This window comes from Mixophyes fleayi, chromosome 6 (assembly GCF_038048845.1).
Source record: "Mixophyes fleayi isolate aMixFle1 chromosome 6, aMixFle1.hap1, whole genome shotgun sequence".
NCBI classification, from domain to species: domain Eukaryota; kingdom Metazoa; phylum Chordata; class Amphibia; order Anura; family Limnodynastidae; genus Mixophyes; species Mixophyes fleayi.
The window spans coordinates 45,253,352-45,273,147 of NC_134407.1; the positions used below are offsets into that span (position 1 = coordinate 45,253,352).

The 19,796-nt window shown below is 38.7% G+C and overlaps 1 protein-coding gene across 4 annotated transcripts in view; it reads right to left on the reverse strand.

Moving 5' to 3' along the window:
• PRKG1 (protein kinase cGMP-dependent 1) overlaps window positions 1–19,796 on the reverse strand; it is a 796,378-nt gene that overhangs the window by 418,220 nt on the left and 358,362 nt on the right. The window lies entirely within an intron of this gene.

A 19,796-nucleotide genomic window follows, 5' to 3' on the forward strand; every position in this document is an offset into this window, starting at 1 on the left:
GACAGGTAAGACAACATGACTTCAGTAATGGAGACAGAAATATAAAAGACACTTCAGTCTCTAGAGATTCATTAGCTGCTTTTCTTTAACGCATAGTTGTCTACTCTCCAGGAATGGCCGGGAGACTCACGCATTTCAGGGAGACCTCCTGGCTCCCGGGAGAGCAGGTTCTCGACCCCGCAATATATAAGTGGCCGGGGGGCTTAATGATGCAAATATTGCATCTTTTTAGCCAAAATAATGCGATTCGTCAAGCCCCGCCCCGCATGCCCAACTCCCCCAGGATCTCCCTGAAGCCAACAAGGAAAAGTTGTCAAGTATGTCATAATGTTTCAGAGCTCGGAAACACAGACTGTGATGTGTGATCCATGGAAAGGCCAAAGGCTTCTTTTCAAAACAGTCATTCACCAGGTTGTGTATTTTATTTCAGTATTTATTTACTATATATAGAGTCTTGTGGTTTTCAGAACCAATACATACACAATATTGGCCGAATTGTAGATGAAAATATATTTTTTGAGGTACAGGAATATTGCAAAATGCCAAATTAGTAGGTATTTGTATAACCCAAATGTCTATTTTTCATTCAACAGTCCTGATTTTCGGTGAGCACAAAGGGAGTTTTTTTTATTTTTCTTGTTTTGGAGTCATGGTCACTATAAAATGAAGCATTGCTAGGTGGGTCAAGGGCATGACCTATTTTGTTAAGATTAATATTTGATTTATTTATAATTAATTAATCATCATTTGATCTAGAAAAGCATGAAGTGAACCAGAAGCTAAAATAAATAAATAATAATTTCCTGGTTAAACAGAGCTTGCTTGACAACAAAGGAAAAGACATGTTGGCCCCCTACAGTTCAAACTTTCCCCTCTGCACCACCATCATGCAACAGAATCAATATGGCCAAGTACGTAGGTGGCCGATGAGACGAGATTGGGGCTCTCAGCAGCTGGGTCACTCGGACATACATCAAGGCCTCTTAGAGTGGACAGAAGACAAGCACAAACCGATATTGATTATTCTGAATGCATTTACCAACAAGCCCAATAATCTGATTAGTTATAGGACATTTTTTACTGACACATTGTGTTTGCATTTCTAAAATGTATCAAAAAGTGAAAATAGCAGCGTTTACAGTAAAGACGTTCAGGGACTGAATATAGGAGGCCAGAAGCTAAACAATCAGTGTGGTGTCTGCTATCATAGGTAAACGGAGCAGGGGTTCCCTAGTGCCTGGAAACCCTCCTCCAAGCCTGGGGCACTGTATAATTGAGGTGGTTGGACCCTGCCCCTGCTTCCCCCGGCTCTGCTTGAAAAGGGAGAGCTGTGTGCACCTAACAGTAGTGCATGCAGCATTGCCCATGTATATTATAGGGATAGGTTAAGTTAGAGAGTGGCCAAGCACTGTCTAATGTTATAGCCATGCCCCCATGCATGCTGGTCATGCCCACTGGTGGCATGGTGTGGAAACCCCCATCTACAAATCCTGCGTTTGCCCCTGGCTATGTAAAATGTTTTACAGTTGAAGGTTGTGATCATTTGTACTATATTGCTTTCTTTTTACAGAGGGTACAAATTTGTCCATTTTTTCTCTGACTGTCAGTAAATTTACTGACTGCTGACTACCATGCTTGGAGCCACATCTGCTGTGATATTTGGATAACTGTCCCATGTTGCTGCTGCCATCACAGTTTGTGTGGCTGATATTATATTTCTTTTCATTTGTTGTTTATAATTGCACCTGGCTCTATCTTCAAACACAGTGATCATGCAGGGACTCAATCGCTGAGCGAATCAATGAGCAAAACACTTTAGCCCTGATAAGTTCTTCCATAGTCGAGCAGAATAGAACCAAGTAAATAATTCATTATGCACACCCCATAACTTCCCAATATGTTTCCCCATGGTTCCAGCACTTAAGAGCTATGCTGGCTCAGTACTTAAAAGGAATCTGCCAATATCTAGTCCCACTTGATTTACAGCTAAAAGCATGAAACCCAGATTCTTATGAAACAACCGGATAATTAATTTATAAAGCCTTAAAAATGCAGGTGCAGCTGTAAAAATGTTGACTTAAAAATTAATTACTCCCTTGACAGCAAAGCTTGATACATGTTATCTATGTCAGTGTAAACTTGAATTAACAAACAGACACTTTGAACACAGTAGATCAAGAGGAAGTCTTGGGGAATCATATAGGAATGTGGTATCCCAAACCAAAAATATAATGTGGTATTAATTCTGCATGTGTGTTGTGGAAAACATATAATAAATATGGAAGACCTACTCTCCTTCAATCATGTACAACCTGTGATGGGCTTATTGATGAATAATTATTAGTATCCTTTGTTGTTTATTCCCAAACTCTGTGTTGAGAGTCTAAGGGGCCTATGCATTAATTATTATTTCTCTAATGCTTTTAATTACTGCTGCAAGGGCGAGCTCAGGGAGGACAGAAACTTCTCGTGGAGCAGAAGGGTAAAAGCTTGGCTCGAGGGATGACTTTCAATAGATTGCAGCGAGGGAACTGTTCTGCGCTTCTGCTCCACGGGAGGTTTCTGTCCTCCCTGAGCTCGCCTTAGGACACCTGCATTACGGTTTGACAGGTGTACCGCCCCAGTCGAACTCCCCACCGGCCACCGTGCTCAGAACGGGTCCCCAGCACCCATTGCTGGTACAAACACCCATCTTCAGCAGCAATAGAGCTCTTTGTCCTGTGACAAACATGTCCTAAGATCCCAAACACCTGTATTCATTGTGAGATTTAGTAGTAGTGATTTTAGCGTATATTCCTGAGGTCGGAAAATGAGTTAGTCTGTTTCCGTTAAGTGTAAAAGCCCCACTATCATCAGCCGCAATGTCAGCTGACCAGCATTTGAGGAACGTGACAAGAGACCTATCTGGTCCCAGAGCAGCAGCAGATTTAAAGCACAGCGGACTGGAACTGACCCATTATAAGTACATTACTAATAAAGTCGGAGTTTAGCAGATGCCAAAATCATTATTATCAACATGTATTTGTATACAGCCAGCATACACTACAATGTGTATTCATTCCTGTACACAATCTAGATGAGCTGAAATCTCTTGTTAAATATTTCAGAAGTACGAGCAATTACATATAAGAGTATCAGTAAAATCATTCATAAAGCGATCATTAAAATACATTTCCTAGACAAACCCATATTATATTTGAATCTAATTTGTGACTTAATTGACAATATAACCAGCAAGAGTGTATGGGAAGTGCATGAGAAATATGTGCTCAGTGTGGAAATGACATATGGACACAAATATCTTCAGTCCAATACAAAAATGGTACAGGAAGCCGAGGACCTCTAACCGGACATACTATAATATATTGGGAGGTAGAAAGTAACAACCAACAATAGAGAGTAAATACAGCAGTGTCAGTTCAACTAAATATAAAGCCTTGATCATAATAATACATGTAATAAGTTGATAAGACTTTACTGATGACTGGACAATGATGGGACAGAAGCTTTTCACAGCCATTCTTGAGGCTGTATGATTGGCTTTTGCTCCCAAAAGGAGCAACCAATGAACACAGAGGGAACAAAAACTGTACATGTGCAACTCTTACATTAGACCTGCTGATACGCTCCTGGACAAGTACTATTATATTGGCTGTGTGAGTTACTGCAGAACAAATATAGACTGTGGGATTTAATGCAATGACAGCATCAGTTCAGCCATAGACCTACAATGTGTCCTCAACCATTTTGACCCCATACAAAATCCACCCAATATTTTGTTTACATAGAATAGATAAGCAAAAGCATCAACAGTTTCGTTCCCAATGATTGTCTACACAGCATGAGACAGATTGCAGAGCAGATGTAAGTTCTGGCATGGAGAGCCCACAAATGCTGCTATTTGCAGTAAGAGCATCAAAGCAAAGATTAGGAAACTTCCAAAACCTACGAATGAATTTCACTGTATGATGATCCAGGATTGTTATTAAATACAGTACAGATAAATTGCTACTAAAAAAACCAACATATATATATAATCTATTTGAGCTTTACATATTAAGAACACTGCTTTATCATATCCTAAATGTTAGTCACATTACTGACTAATTTGTCTGAGGTCTAAGATTTCATCCCGGTGGTCATCCTGTCTTCCCATGCCCCTTTTGGGGCTCCTTCTGCGGACAAGCATGTGCAGGATCTCCAAGGGCTGTGGAAGAGTCTGCATGAGCAGCTGAAGGTAGTGGTAGCTAACCAAAATAGGTCTGACGGCCAGTTGAGATAGAATAAGTATTCTCAGTGGGCACTTGCTCTGCTCTCCAAATTCTTCAGGCTCCATCCTCCCAAACCTAGTACGGCATCACAATAACAGTCACCGTCAGCACCAACAACTCCACCTTCTTTTTCACTTATTGCAATCAACACTTTGCTAAAGGTCAAGTCAACTAGGCCTAAGAAACCTCACCTGCATGCAGCCTTTTAAGGTCCTCACTCCTACCACTCTTAGGCAAACTTGGAATGTTGTTTCTCTGCAGGTGCTTCAAAGAATCTTGTTTTGATGACCTATTTATCAGTTTCACCTTCCTTCCTCACAATTCTACATTCTCCAACCCATTAACTTCAGTTTCATCCCTCCCAATTTTACCTTCTCCAACTTCAGCTTTGTCCCTCACGACCCATCCTCTCAGGAATAAGCATGGTGTGTCTCTGATAGCTGTACAAGGTCAATGCATGTCAAAAACTTAATGCATTAAATTACAGAGAAATGTTTAAACATGCTGTCAAGAAAGCATGTCATGCAGTGCACAGGCCGTAGCGAAAGTAACCCTGCAAAGTGGTATGGTGTACCATTGGAATACCATTACAACAAAAATGATTATGATATAATAAAATATATAACTGAAATGCATGGTTATGTAAAAAAACAAAACAAAAAAACAACCGGACTCTATCCGGTCCACAGTAGTACTTATCTGTTGGACCACCTGGAGAACAGGCCTCCACCCGATCCTGCCAACTCCATTGCGGTAGATTGTGGCATTTTCCCCGGCGTAGATAGATTGTGGCATATAGCTTTTGGAGGCAGGGCCAAGACAATGAGATTTACGATGCCACACCTCCCTGCACTTGCCGCTTGACCTCCCCTCCAGGAGATTTTAAAAGTTGGTAAGTATGAGTTGGGGATTATATGAGTGAACAGATATTGTTTATAGCTCTTGCAATAAATGGAAGTACTTGATTGAAAATATTAGTCTCTTGGTCAAATCCAAACAAGTATAATAAGTAAAACTAATCTAAGCAACTCAACATATGATGGGGAAAATTGCATCTTTTGAAACTATTACTTTTGTACAAGAGCAATTTAGATTTTTATTCAATAATTCCTCCAAAACAACACACACATACAGGCCAAGCACGATGATAAAACAACCAGAAAATGAAGACATATGTTGCAATATCTCCATTCTAATGCATCTGAATGGGACCTTTTACTTTTGACATTTGTGACTTATCTAATGCTTCAATATTTTCTCTCCATGCCAGAAACAGGATTAAATTGTTCACTCATAGAATGTCACTCTTGCCTCTAAGTGACTCTTATAAGAGGAATCAATTCATCAATTGGCTGTACATTATTCTGTCATAACAGATGTCACCTTTATGTCACAAAAACAGATGGTGTCTGAGATTCTCTGTCACCGAAGCCAGACTACAAGCGTAACGCATGTTATGTATATTCTCATAAGTATAACATTGTGAAGTAAATGTATAGGAGTCATTTTCTAGAAACATAGAAAACATTTCTTCTTGACTGCTGCAAAATTTGACTTTAATGCTTATTGTGCTTATTATTTTAAAAATATAGCAACTATAGCACCCAATGCCACTTGAGAATATAGTTTGAACATGCCAGTATAACACTACAGTAAAGTTGAACATGCCACTATATAAGAATATATTGTTTATTTGGAAACTATACATAAAATTATGAAATAGTTCATTAATATTCTTTAAACATTGAACTACAGTCTATTCACTACTGATAACAGATAGCACGAGGAGGATAATGCCCACCCGTCTTTGTTAACAGAAATTGCAGGGGCGCACGCAGGGGGGGGTTTTGGGTCTCCAGAAACCCCTCCTACTGCTAAAGAAGTGCCTCCTTTATAGCGGCACTATACTATATAGCAGCTGCGGTGCTGTCAAAGAAGCGTTCATGATGGTGCTGTATACAGCACCCCCGCGAACGCTTCTTTGACAGCGCCGTGGCTGCTGTATAGTACATGCACTGACGCATGCGCAGCAGCTCTCTCGCTTTTTTTTTTTTTGTTGGTTGGGGGTTAAACCACCCCTTAAAAATCCTGCGTGCGCCCCTGAATTGAGCAATAGATTAGCAAATTTGGGGAGTAATCATAATGGACTTAATATCAAACTCTGTGTAAGCAAATCCTAAGGACAGAGGCGGACCTATAACAGGCATTGCTACTTCGGGGCCCAGCCATCCCGGATCACCCCACCCAATTTCCTGCTCTGCTCTCAAAATATTGCACATGCTCAGAAGATTCCTTTGCACCGCTCATGAGAGGAGAGTGGGGGCCCAGGAGGCTAGAGTAGCATCACTGGCCACCTTGCCAAACTTTGCTGAAGCCCGGCGATTCCCTGCTCCGCCTCTGCCTAAGGAGAACACTACATTACCATATACAGGTGTTACGCTTTTGATAATATAAAACCTTGGAACACATCCCTCAACAGGGTAAAGATATTTTAGTATGATGTTTTTTTTTCGATGTCTGATTAAAACAAACTATTAAAATTCTGATTATCTAAAGGATAATTCCATTGAACAAAAACATAATTCAGTTTTGGGTGTAATATTAAATCCAAAAGGTACTTGAGGTCCGACATTTAGAATATCTGGCAGATCCTCCAACACCTTCCACCGCAGTTTCTCTCATCAGAGTGTGCATTAGATAATCCTCGCTCCTGCTGATCCAATCTTTTTTTTCAGACCAGCAGTGTGTTGTCTACAGGAGCGCACAGATGAGAGAGCAGACATGCAGAATACGTCTGGGCACCCACTGGATGTCTTGAATACATGGCCCCAGGTAAATAACTTTTTGGAGCTGGATTGTACTTCGGATATTCCACCATGTTTTAGACAACATGTCTCTACAGATGTTGAGGGGCTACAAACCCTTTGGGTGACAGGGCATCTTGGAATCTGTAGTTCCACAATAACTTTACAGCCAGTTGCCCACGCCTAATATAGAGAATTGCCTATTTATTCTTAAAATGATTATGGGTTAAGTTTTTTTTTTACTTTTCTTAGAGATACATTCTGACAAGTAACCACTAACATTTGTTATTGATTTCTATCTTTTATCAAGCTCCTAGGATATAAGGCGGTTTAACAAAAAGTGTAAACTAAGAATCTTGATAAGCGAAGAGGCTCTGTAATCTATGGGGAGGAATCATTGTCTGGCTGGCCCTATGCCAGTAGCAACATGAGCTCAGAAGACGTCTATCGTTTATATTTTTCTTGCCAACAAAATAGATAGGTTGGCTGCTGAACATTTTAGCAATATCTACTCAATCAGCAATACATAGTATCTTATTATTTGCCGTTATATTAATTCTTGTGTGCTTCTCCCAATTATAACATCAATTGTACATATATTCCTGCCAAGCATCAATGGCTATTTTTGGAACACAAGAGGGAAAAAAAACTTTCCCCAGATATGGAACTGCAGTTTCCTGTGGAGATCAAGACTTTCAACTGGATTGAAGTCTAAAATATTTAAACCAGACAAAAAACAAAAGCCACAGTACACTTTTCTATGCTTCTAAGCATCATTATTCTGTAGAAATGTGTTAATTTACAAGTTCCCAGCTGTACTTTAAAAATCCTTCTTTTATTACTATCAAACATTTACGGAAAGAATGTGCTTTGGTTATTCAGTCTTTAGGATGGGATGGTGTCTGCAACAACTGTACTTTCAGTGGGGATCTGTGATGCTTCTCTGAGCACTGGGCAGACAGAGAAGGCATGTCAGACTTCAGTGACTATGTAGGGCAGTGTTACTCAACATCAACCCTATGGGATCGCTAACAGACTGACACAAAATGATTCTTTTAGTGCCGCTGAATTAATTAGATTGAGTCACTCATATGCTCCATTGCCAAAGGGATATCTAGAAAATGCGTATTAGTTGCAGTCCCTAAAGGCCAAAGCTGAGCTGCTATAAAGCATTACAGAAGTCACCACAAACAGTAATAATGTCATCAGTAACCAGCTACCCAGTGAGTATGATCACCATAACTGCAAATAACTCCTTGTGAACTACCAATTCCGTTTCCTTGTAGTTATGCTATAAGTCCCTCTCACTTGTCACCATGGCAGAATAACCAACGGTCAATGTAGGCATATAACTGGGGCACCTCATCTAAGCTGCACTACCACCACTGTACCGTTTTACAAACATGCTCCTTGCCTTAGGCAGAGCCCTGCGGTCTGCTCCATGCCGCCATTAACTCCAACAAGTCTGTAACCCGCCAAATAAATTATTTTGCAATTTTAAAATGCCCCTGGAGGGGAAGTGCAATCCGCAGCTTGTAATTGGTGGCGCTGCTCATCTCCAGGTTTTGGGGTGTGGCTGTGAGAAGAAGAGTGAAGCCGGCTAGGGGGCAGAGCACGCTAGAAACATCTGACAGTAGCTGGTATAAACTTAACTGTGCAGCTGTTCAATAATAACATTATCAGTGATAATTCTTATTTTGCCTGCATTTGCTCCAAAACAAGCGTTATGACTGATAGGAGGCATGTTGCTACATACATGTGGAAAATCATCCTGTGTGTGAGGTCATCTTCTGACCAAACTAACAGGCCTCAGTGAAGCCTTCCAAGCATCAAACGGCTGGATCACGTCCGAGTTGGCCACCCAGATAATGATCCTGTTGCTTAGCACCTTGGTACATATAAAAAAATCTGGGCATTCAAGTATTACTAAATATTAAAAAAAGAAACCCTAATCTAGAATTGTTGCATCGACCTGTTTAATTTCCAGGCACAATAAAAGCAGGTAAAGATACCGCCTTCAAAAGCATTACTTTTAAATCATACCAACAGTGTTTTCCCCAGATATTTTTGCCAGCCGCATGGCATTAAGTAGTAGCCGGGTGGGGGCAGTTGTAATACTTAGCAATATTAATGAAAACTGTTGGAGGTTATTGCCCACACCTTCCAGGACTGGTCAGGCTGGTGGTCAGTGGTGTAACACACACTGCTGACTGTAGTGCTCACATAGTGTCTGTTCTAATAGGAGAAACAATGGTTTATTATTTTATAATAGGACTCTGTTGGGTTCTAAGAGCCGGGTGGTAGGTTAATACACCCGGGTGGGGCAGCAAGGAAATAGGTGCTGGGGAGAACACTGACCAAGGAAATACAAATAAATCACTGTGATTTTTAAACATTATTTAACCAATGTTATTCTAAAATATATTTACTCTCAAAGATGGGAACTTTTTTTCTGCAGAAAACGTTTTTTTTTTTTTAAAGTAATTGAAGAGCGTAGATAAAAGCATGTTTTATATCCTGTCAGATCAGCATATTGCTCGTGTACCTCAGGCTGGTATTACAAAAGAGCAGAATGATCCTTATGCACCCCATGGACAGATTTATACAGGAACATCTGCCGGAACCAGCCACACATTTATAGGCTTCATCCACAGGCAGTGAGCCTGTGCTTTATAGGCTCTGACATTTTATGTTTGCATAAGTTCCAATACAATCACATGATCATTACCAAGTCTCACATTCATCCATAAAGTGATGGAGAGCACCCAGGGCTGTAACATGTGGAATGAACATTAAAGTGGAAATGAGAATACTGTATCATTTACTCTCTGCTTCACATCTGCACAGTCCATGATTGTTTTCAGCATTCAGGATTTATGACGAGCAGAACATCACCAAACACAGAGTTTCAAAGGCAGTATGATCAGAACTATGAGAATCTCTATTAATCTCTTGTAAACATCTTATGGCTCTCCATCTGTCGCTGAACTACAACTCCCAGCACACTACATACCTCCATCCTCTCACTACTCTATATCTCATGTTTACACCTTCTTCGTCATCCTTGTATGTACGTGTTCTGTTTTTATGTGGTATTTGTATTTTGTATGATAGTCATTCTGACTGACTGCAGAGTTTTGGGTGCCTTCCTCATAAACGACCATGATGATGATGAATCAGTGGATGGCATTGTATGTGTACATGGACAAAACTCCTTCATGAGGACCTGTGTGTTTCTGTCAGGAGTGTGAATATATGACAAGCTATGAATCCTCTAGACAGAGAGGGTTGGCAATGGTGTGAGTCATCTTGTTTTGCTCCAGAAGGACAGTTTTCATATACTCCACTTTGTGAACCTCTCATTGTTGATGTAGTGAAGCTAAAGTAAAACTGTTTAGTCCATGATATTGGGCTAAGACAAAGTATGAGAATCGTCTATTTACATCTCATTTGACCAATCTATGTAAAGTCAATGACACGTTAAAATATACATGTAACATGACAGCAGAGTGGCAGACACCTAGTGGTAAATGTAGCAAGCTGCTAGTTTGAAAAGTGGAGACGTTGTCTATAGCAGCCAATCAGATTCTAGATATCATTTATTTAGTACATTCTAAAAAATGATAGCTAGAATCGGATTGGCTGCTACAGGCAGCATCTCCACTTTTTCAAACCCACTGAAAACTTACAGATTGATACATTTACCCCCCAGACTATAAAGCTGTGTGTGTCTTGTGTGTGTTTAAATAGCTGATCAGTCAAGTTTAACGATGAAGGTTCAACAGGTCATTAACAATAATGCAGAACATTTATTTTCAAACTCTTAAAAATATCATAGCTTCATACTGTCTCAATAAAAATATATGACCTAGGCAGCATTGATTTTGCATAATGCAGATAAAGTATCACTTCTTTTATTAAGTGTCTAAAGTTTATATTTCACAATCATTTCTTCTCCCTATTTTTCTGTATGCTGTAACAGTTACAAATTACAATAAAATAATAATATTACAAATACAGCAAAAGAAAAAAGTAATAAAAACAATTATATACAAGTTATATACAATTTTTAGCAATTGTATTGGAATATCAAAAGTCTTTCTAATAAAGAATAACGCAATTAGAGCTTATAAAGGGTGAACTAGATATATCTTTTTTTTACCTTACTATGTATGTAAATATGTTTAATGAGAAGTACATACAAAAGATATTTCTATAAACATACATGATCATTTTTCTAAGGTATAGCAAGGTATTTAAAATATTTCCATACTGCTAATTTGTTGTTACTTATTTATAAGGTTTGGTATACTTTTTCCTTTAAAGCAACGTTTGCTAACTCAAGTTCTCCAACAGTTCATGTTGTGAGGAGGAGCACAAGGATTTGTGAGGTGAGTGGTAGGACATTCTACTTTATGCCAAATACCAGACTCAACAACTGGTGGTAATAATTGGCATAATCATCATCATCAACATTTATTTATATAGCGCAAACATATTCCGTAGCGCTTTACAATTGGGGACAAACACAGTAAACTAATAAACAAACCGGGTAAAACAGACAAATAGGTGAGAAGGCCCTGCTCGCAAGCTTACAATCTATGGGACAATGGTAGTTTGATACATGAGGTTAAGTCTACATTTTGCATTTCGGTCCAGCCAGACTGCATAATAATATGAAGAGAGGGGGTTGCCCTGGAGTAACTGCATAATATGCTTGACAATGGGGAACTGTATTATATGTTGACATTCGATGCTGAATAATATATTGGGGTTGTATAAATATTAAAAACGTGTGCTGTGTTACATGCCAGAAAATGGGTGGGTTCCATTATATGCTGTTCAAAGGGGATATAGTATATATCCTGTGTACTTCCATACATCTAGGTATCCATTTCTATAGCTTCTTCTATTAAGCTGACTTTCGATTTGTCAGGAATATGAAACCAGTTGCAAAAGAACATTTTGTATAGTAAGATGTCTGAGTAAAGCTCAAGGTTAGATATAATAAATTGTTTATCATTTTAATGTAAGCACGACATGTTTTAGTGCATTTTACCTGCATTCAGAGAACAGAAATAAATGCCCTTGGATGCTTATAAAACACCAGAGTCTATACACTCTGCCAGAAACCATAACCCTTTTAACCCTAGACAGGAATATTACATTTTTGTGCTATATCCATCTGACTGTGCTTTAATAAATGGAGTCATATGCACCGTCTGTAATAGTAGTATTCAAAAATTAAATGGCCAATTAATATTATATTCAGACTGCAGTCTTTATTGCATTTAACTTCGATATTGGTGTCTGTGTTCTGTAATCTGTTACTAAAGCATTTTCTCAAGTAAACCTAACAAAGACACAAACAAAGGGTCTCTATAGAAAACAAAGTTTAAATTTTCCCCTAGTTAGAATACCTTTCAAACTACTCCCTAAGCTAATATAACCACATGTCACTGTCCTTCCTGTTGAGCTTGCCGGTGCATATGAATGGGACATTCACACGGAAGGGACATGGATAATAATGATACCTGTCTGAAACAGGCCAGGCTTGGTCATACCTGTAACCAGTCCTAATATTTTGGCAGTTAAACAGGGTGTGGTCTGTTTGCAAGGAGGTGGAGTGCTCCAAAATGCAGGTGGATTAGGTGGATATGGGACATGGTTTAATTTGTCCTGATTTTTGAGAATGTTGGCTGGTACAGTGCTACACTGTTAGAGGCTTTAGAGGATCAGCAATTCTTTGTAGCTTTAACTAAACATAGTGAACACCGCCATCAAAGCTGCAGTCTAGCATGCCCTGGGTGTAAGTCCACGTATAGCAACTATTATAGATCTGGTTTCAAGCAGCATCTGCTGAATAAGTGTCAGAAAGGAATATCATCATTTGAAGGTATTGCCTCAATCATACAATTTAAAAGCTGCACTATTACGTAGGAAAAACATTTCTGAAGATGCTTAGCCAGAGCCCTAAGGACCCCACATACAGTCCTTTCTCCTGCTGGTTATCTAATCCACAGATGACAACTTAATTTTACTAACACCTTTTAAATATTTGTCTAGGTGTTAGTACAACTTGGAATTTTCTTGCCCATTTCTTGTTTAGATAAAATCATTACAAAGACAGTTCCGGTTTTCCAACTTTCTTTACTGAATTTATTTTTTTTGCTCAAGTTTTATCTAAAAAGCAAAGCACACCTGCAAAATATCCACTAAAATGTGTTGTGCCATTTTACAGATTATTTCAAAGAAATTCTGTCAAATTTAAACTGTAGATCAAAAATGTCAAAAAACACCAACATCAACACTGTCACCAAAATGACAGGTGATGAGCTGACCTCTCTCGAAGGCCGGGTGAAAATAAACCACAGAAAAATGTTATAAACAAAAAGAAAAAAGAAAACCCCAGAGCAAACCTTAATATTTATTTTGAGAGGCTTAAAAATCTTACTTTAAATAAATTCTTCTGTAAAGCAGAATTTTTTTAGACACAAGAGAATGACAATAGCTACAGCATTTCAACATAATCTCTTTATTGAATATACTACAAGTTCAGCCTGCTGGTGGCGAGAGGTTTATATTACATACATAAATGATTTTAGTGACATATACCAGCAAATGTATAAAACAACTATTGTTAAATAAATATGTAAATAGTTCTGGGTGGAATAGGCAGTTTATAGAGAAGTAGCGGAATAACTTATATATACCATGTTGGGGGCCATACAATAATCAGTACAGGGACTGCGCTGTCTGAATACCCTCATTCCACAGCTGAAACATGAGGTGTATTCTATGTACAGTGCTGTGTAATATGATCATAATAAACTACTTATTTTAAAAGAAGATGCAGACCTCATGTGAAAACAACATAGTGCGCCAATATCTTAAACAAGCTCTAAATTCAGAAGCTATTGCTGGATAATATCATGTCAACTTCTGACAAAAAAGTGACCTCCTGCAGTTGGATATTTAGGGCCTGAGTCATTAAGGAGAGCAGGACAAAAAAGTGAGTACATTTGATCTTGGACAAACCATGTTACAATGCAAGGGGTACAAATTAGTTTATTATTTTGCATGTGTATTTTTCATGTAGCACACAAATAGTTTATAGCTTTATTTTTACACTCAAATTTAAAGTTGATCTAGGAAATGCCCTATCCCAACTATAAATCTGTCCCCACGTTTTAAATTTACCTCCCCCTCCAATGCAACATGTATTTTTCCAAGGTGCAAAGTTACTCCTTTTTTTGCTTTGCTCTTCTCAGTGGCTCAGGCCCTTAGTATCTAACAAACACGTATTTTATTCTTATTTCTGTTTTCTTTTAAGGAAATTTGGCTGTATAGATATTTACCTTATGAGGTTGATTATACTTACTGTTGTATTATATGTAACACTTGGCAGGACAGAGCGACCTAAAATATTATAAATGTTCTTGGACCAGCAATTCAGCCTAATTAACACTGAATGATGAAATGTTCATGCAGTAGATGTACCTAAAACTTACAATGCTCAATATGTCTAAGAGAAGTCTTTAAACTATAAATACAGGGGTCAGTGTGCTGGGCAATGCTATCTGGATTTTTGAAAGAAAACAAAATAGTTCCCTAGTAATGTATATCATCATCATCACCATTTATTTATATAGCGCCACTGATTCCGCAGCACTGTACAGAGAACTCACATCAGTCCCTGCCCCATTGAAGCTTACAGTCTAAATTCCCTAACATACACACACACACACACACCCAGAGAAAGAGCGAGAGACACTAGGGTCAATTTTGATAGCAGCCAATTAACCTACCAGTATGGTTTTCGGAGTGTGGGAGGAAACCGGAGCACCCGGAGGAAACCCACGCAAACACAGGGAAAACATACAAACTCCACACAGATAAGGCCATGGTCGGGAATTAAGCTCATGACCCCAGTGCTATGAAGAGTCACTCATAGTAACAAATGATGGCAGACCATCTTGACAATCTGTGTGCATGTAAAGGTTCTATACACAGTCATCACTGGTCAGCACCCCTTCCCTGGCAGCCTGGCAGCAAATCTAACCAGATGAGGGGTTTAATTGACCTTTGTGGAAGCCTCCTGGGCTGTTATGGCTATTGTTACACAACTTCGCTGCTATGGTTTCAGGTTACCAGAGTTATTTCTTATAGCAACAAGAAGTCTGAAAAGGATTTAGCCAATAAAGTCACTGCATCTCCCCAATATAAGAGACAACTTTCGAATGGAAGGAACCTGGTACACGGATCTCAGAGAACACAAACTTGCCAGCAGTTTAATCTGCATTCTAGAACTAGTTGCACTTCATTAGGAAGACATTATTTCAATCATTTCTATTTGCAACCATTTCAAAAGAATAAAGCGATTGTAATGATTTTCTGCACAGTTTGTGATTTCTAATTGCACTTTTAAGTAGCTCTAGTTATATATGCAAATGGTTTTGATAAGTATGACTGACTATTAACAATCCAAAGATGCTGCAAGTGACTTCTGCAATCCATTGTAAGCAGCCCCGGCTCACACTACGTCACTGCGGCTAAATCATCGTCCACACAGACATTACAGTGTATTAAAACCTTTAATTGATACTATACGCTCATATTATTATCCAGTGTTAAAACTACTTTGAAAGCTAGGATTCTCTGTTCGGCAGCCGGGGATCAGTTTTTATTTATTTTGCTAGAACTGTGAGTTAACATTTAAACAATTATATGAATCAATATTTTTAACCTTTTTTTAACCTCAATACTAACCTATTTTAGACAGTTAGACTATGTACTATAACATTCATCCACTATGTGGTTGGGAACTGTCTTCTTTGTGAATAGGGTCAGAGATGAATTTTATAACAATGTCTTAGACTTCATTCTTCTGAAACCTTTTCAGTCACTATAGTACAACATGAGCTACAGGATGCCTTCAAAGGCTCTTTCTTGCATCCTTTACATGATAATTATTTTTAGAATAACACACAGTAGGGTAGATGTCTCACGTGACATTATTCTGCTTTATCAGCAAACCCGCAGTAGAATAGAATTCCGTACAAATATATTTGTATTGAAAAAAGTCCATATTTTATATTTAAAATACTACTTAGCTACCACCACAATAAGAGATCATTTTTTGGTGCAATTTCAGTTCAGCCGGGACAGCGCCTCTGATAAATGACAGACACGGGGATCACATACCCGGCCAGGCAGAGCCCAGTGGAGGGAAGTCTCCTTATGTGTACTGCACAAGGCTTAAACTCCATGCATGCGCAGATTGAAAACTTCACCTCCAACAGGACTTTAGCCAGAGGTTATAGTAGCTAATGTCATCCTCTGATGGTGTCAGCCATTGGAGACTAGCTGCAAAAATCTGCAAACTTGAATTGGGTCCATTGCCCAATTTTACCCATTGAGAACTATGTGATGGCGGTACGGATTGTTACTATAGTGATATCTCAGAATAATGAGGTTGATAAATTGCTCCTATATTTAAATTTGCCTTAAACGCTATAAGATTTAAGGCTTTAAATGGTCCCTTAAATGACATAATGCTCTGCCAGTGTATGAAACTTTTAGCTAAACAGCTGGAAAGCCACAATCTTCCATTATCTAGTTTATACTGTACTTTCCATGGAAGTGATCCAACGAGAACTGTTCATGATGCCATGTGGTGTGGAAGAGACAGGACAGATAACACAATATAAACATTTATAGGAGGAATGCCGCACAGACAACAGTAAGGGGAAGATACACATATTATGGAGTAACCTGGAATGATCAGGAAGGTTTTGCTAGTAAAAAGATTAAGGATGAGCGGGCTCGGATTTCTCTAATCCGAGCCCACCAGAACAGTGCGGATCCGACGGGATCCGAGCACTGTTCGGGTATTTCCGTCGCCAAAAAAAAATGAAACCGAGGCTCTGACGTCCGAGTCTCGCGTCGGATCTCGTGAGACTCGGATTGCATAAATTCCCCGCTCGCGCCCGGCTCAGATCATTGAAGAGGGAGGTTATAGGTTTAGTGGTGCTCAGTCCTGTGTCCTGTGTCCTGTCACTCTGTCCTGCTTAATATCCAGTGGTTACTTGGTCCTGTGCTCTGTCCTGCTGATCAGTCCAGTGGTTATTTTTTCCAGTGCTCTGTCCTGCTGAGTGCAGTGGTGCTTTTGTCCTGTGCTCTGTCCTGCTGAATCCAGTGGTGCTGTGTCCTGTGCTCTGTCCTGCTGAGTCCAGTGGTGCTGCCTGTGTCCTGTGCTCTGTTCTGCTAAGGGTATTGTCATTTATAAATTATTCAAAAGTTATAAAAAATTTAAAAAAATAATATAAAAAACTTATACAAAAATAATTGAAAAAAATTATAAAAAAATTATAAAAAAATAATTGAAAAAAAAGAAAAAAAAATTAGTTAAAAAATACTAGGTACTGCTATTTCAAAGTCAAACTACGTTCACTGTTGCTGCTGTACCAAAAAATACTAGATACTGCTATTTCAAAGTCAAACTACGTTCACTGTTGCTGCTGTACCAAAAAATAATAGGTACTGCTATTTACTATTTATTTATTTATATACTGTTCATTATTTCTGTAGTTCCAAAAAATAGGAACTGCCAGTTCTATTACTACGGTCATTGTTTGTGTAGTTCCAAAAAATAGGAACTGCCAGTTCTATTACTACGTTCATTCTTTCTGTAGTTCCAAAAAATAGGAACAGCCAGTTCTATTACTACGGTCATTGTTTGTGTAGTTCCAAAAAATAGGAACTGCCAGTTCTATTACTACGGTCATTGTTTGTGTAGTTCCAAAAAATAGGAACTTCCAGTTCTATTACTACATTCATTCTTTTTGTAGTTCCAAAAAATAGGAACTGCCAGTTCTATTACTACGGTCATTGTTTGTGTAGTTCCAAAAAATAGGAACTGCCAGTTCTATTACTACATTCATTGTTTCTGTAGTTCCAAAAAAGGGGAACTGCCATTTCTATTACTACGTTCTTTGTTTCTGTAGTTCCAAAAAATAGGAACTGCCAGTTCTATTACTACGTTCATTCTTTCTGTAGTTCCAAAAAATAGGAACTGCCAGTTCTATTACTACATTCATTGTTTGTGTAGTTCCAAAAAAGGGGAAATGCCATTTTTATTACTACGTTCTTTGTTTCTATAGTTCCAAAAAAGGGGATCTGCCATTTCTATTACTATGTTCTTTGTTTTTATAGTTCAAAAAAAGAGGAACTGCCATTTCCATTACTACGTTCTTTGTTTCTGTAGTTCCAAAAAAGGGGAACTGCCATTTTTAATACTATGTTCTTTGTTTTTATCTGTGCAGTGGAATTCAGAACTGTTGAGGCCCTGGTACCAAATTGGGTACCGGGGCCACATTAGCTGATTTATGACTGTACATGTGCAGTGAACAGAGCCTTTGATCAGCAAGCGGCTACAACATTCTCAGTAATATACAGTGATAGCCTCTAATGGGAGGCATGAATTTAATGATAAATTGCTACCAGAAAGCATCTCTTATCGCGTCGATAAGAGATGCTACATTACAGGGGAAAAATGCGGACAGGAAACCCTGCATGTTTCCTGTACAATATCCATGTCACAAGAGAGATCAATTGTCAGGCTATCACAGAACATCTATCTCAGAGTCGGAGATGTTCCATGAAAGACTACTGATCATAGCCTTATGTAATAGTCACTGATCTATTTCAAAGCATCACAAGCCACCTACCAGTGAGAGACTGGGATACTGTTTGAGGGAACTGACTGCTGCTTTTATTTAAGTTAACAGTTAAATGGAGTGTGTTAGAAGAGAGAACCAGGGCCCATTGCTAATCTGAATTGCTTCTTTATCAGATGGAAAATCTATCCCTTTACTGAATGAAAAAAAATGTATCAAATATCCAGATTTATTTTTTTTATTGAATTATTACCAGTAACAGATACAGGATAATACACAAGGGCAGAGCTGTAACTTAGAATTCTAGCGCCTGGGGCGAGAAAGACAAATGCCGCCCCCTAGCCCTCAATTGTAACCGAATAAACCTAAAATATTCCAAAATTGCGCCCCCCTTCAGCGTTGCGCCCTGGGCAGTCGCCAATTCGCAGACACCCTTAGTTACGGCCCTGCACAAGGGCACTTTTACGTCAATTTGTTGCTCAGTAGTCCACGATTGCAGGCTAAATAATGGTAACATTAGTTATAAATGATCTCTATGATAAGGACATACAATGTATCTTTTAGCAGTTGTTGGTTAGACCATGAACTAATTTATGTAGACCATGTAGTTTCCATTGTTATCATAGACATCAGTAATCCATATTGTTACCAGTATTGGTGTATCCCCCTCCACAGTGCAGGGGAACCACCACCAACCGCAGAAAGGGCACTGCCATGAACTGTGCATAGAGCCAGGGTAGAGTGGGAAGGGGACACATTGTTATATTGCAGCCTAGGGGACAATTTGCCTGAAAAAAAAATAAAGAAAGACAAGTGTCCAGTTAGATTAACATTTCACATTCCTAATAATTACTCTTGATGTGTAGGAACCAGTGAGTTATGTGAAAATTTAAGATATTTTCATATATTAGTTTCACTTTAAACAAAGCTTCTGTACACTGATATTCCGGTGATGATATAACCAATATGTTTACAAATGCTAACAAGCAAAACACTGGGCTTTATTTAATTTATCATTTAGTATGTTTAATTTACTTCTGAAT